The following is a 2,041-nucleotide window of genomic DNA, read 5'->3' on the forward strand; positions in this document are numbered from 1 at the left end:
AGTCATTCCTATAGTGTTTAATTAAACTTTAAAGTAAAGATTAAGTTATACAAATACTTTTTTTTTTTTTTGGTAGAGTATACAAATACTTGTTTTTTTTATACTAATTCTAACACTATTAAAATGATCTATATCTTGTTTGTTGGATAGGCTGGATCCGGTCCGTATAACTACGTTCTTTCCGTTAAATTACTGGAGGCGCATCTTAAAGCACCGAGCTGGCCCGCGCTGTATCGGACCATCAAGTAGTTAGATGAGTAATGGACCTAACCCAGACCCTTAGGCCCCGTTTGGAACAAACATGAGATTAATATATATATATATATATATATATATATATATATAGAGAGAGAGAGAGAGAGAGAGAGAGAGAGAGAGAGAGAGAGAGAGAGAGAGAGGATTAAGAAAAAGAACTTTGAACTTAAGAGGAGAAGAGAAGAAAAAACGTGGAATGCAAGGAAAAAAAAAAGGAAGAAGGGAGGAGAATTTTTTCTCTCTGAATTTCCATCTTGGCTCTAGAAAAAATAGAAATGCTCTAATCCCTCAAACTCTGATTCCGACTCTTCTTTAATATTCAAATCTCATTTCGATTCTGATTCCTTTTCCGAATTCAACCACAACCCAAATATTTTGGAAAATATGGCTATTCCAATTTCCATTCCAACCTATCTATTTGGTTTCATGTACCAAATGTACCCTAAATATATTAAACAGGTTGCGGTACACAGTGCCGGCTCGAGCCTTAGGCGACCGAGGCGGTCGCCTAAGGCCCCCGGCTCATGGAAGGCCCCCTGCTCTGCCTGTGGACTCGTGAAGAGTCTTTTTTTTTTTTTTTGAGCTTTCACATCCGAAAGCTGGCAGTAGCAGGGTGACGGGCGACGGCAGCCTGCTACAGTGCATCCGCAATCCCCATCTTCCCGACGAGGCGACGACTACACTGCTGCCTACTGTGACAGGCTACGGCTAGACGGGCATGGCTACAAGCCTATGACAGATGAGACAGGCAACGGTCCTCCCCCTTCTCTCCGACTCCCCCCCTCTCCGGAAAGAATAACAGCCAAAATAAAGATCAAGAGGAGTGTTTTTTTTTTGCTAAACGGCAGTCGGCAGAACCCTTCAAAGCAAAAAAAAAAAAAAAAAACAGAGCGTACCTTCGGTTCTCCTCTCCGGCTCTCCCGATCTCCCCTCAGTGCTTCTTCACTTCAGTTCTTCGGCCCTTCCCTAGTTCCCTTCTTTGCCGGCAGCCGGGAGGCTTGCCCGTCAACGGCTTGAGGCTCGACCGCCCCTGCTTCGGACTCCGGAGTCCGGATCTCCTCTCCATCTCTGCTCGTCGTCCTCGGCTCCTCCGGGCTCTGGGCTCCGGCCTCCGTCCTCGGCTCCGGGCTCCGGCTCCTCCAGCTCCTCTGAGCTCCGGCCTCCGGCCCCCGGCTCCTCTAAACTCTAGTCTCTAGGCTCTAGCTCCGAGCCTCCGACCTCCGGGCTCCGCTGCTTCGCGGCTCCGGCCTCGTCGCCTCGTCGCCTCGTCGGCTCCTCCCGTCCTCCGTTGGCATCCCTATTCCCAAATCCCAAATCCCAAAGGGCAAAGGCCAAAATCAAATCCCAGGCCGCAGACCGCAGTGGTGAGTTTTAAATTTTTAATGTTGTATATTGACTAATCACTATTCACTAATTATTTCACATGGAAGTATTTGTTGGTTGTTGTTTTATTATCTAATAGTTCTATGAATCTGTGATCACCGAACAATTATATATAAATAGGATTTCTTTCATATGCCATATTGTTGTTATTGGCTTATTGCATTTAACGTTATACAATAATGAAAAAAATCAAGAGAATATATGGCTAACTGATTAATTTTTGGATCCAATTAATTTTGATTTATTCAAGTTAGAGACACTATAATTATTTTTTTTTGTCTAATTGTAGGTTGGTTGTGATTTCGGCGGTTCGGCCTCTTCTCAGTTCTCTCCGTCAAGTTCGGCACTATTCGGCCTCTTCTCCCCGTCAAGTTCGGCACTACTTGTCGGGATCTGAGTTTGT

The 2,041-nt window shown here is 45.0% G+C and overlaps 1 long non-coding RNA gene across 1 annotated transcript; it reads left to right on the forward strand.

Annotated features, from left to right (window-relative positions):
• Window positions 1–1,521: 1,521 nt before the first annotated feature.
• On the forward strand, window positions 1,522–2,041 carry LOC120107858. Its single transcript, XR_005509474.1, has 2 exons — window positions 1,522–1,619; window positions 1,928–2,041. It is a non-coding gene; the product is annotated as an uncharacterized LOC120107858 (long non-coding RNA).

The sequence above is a fragment of the Phoenix dactylifera genome, unplaced genomic scaffold, assembly GCF_009389715.1.
Source record: "Phoenix dactylifera cultivar Barhee BC4 unplaced genomic scaffold, palm_55x_up_171113_PBpolish2nd_filt_p 001045F, whole genome shotgun sequence".
NCBI classification, from domain to species: domain Eukaryota; kingdom Viridiplantae; phylum Streptophyta; class Magnoliopsida; order Arecales; family Arecaceae; genus Phoenix; species Phoenix dactylifera.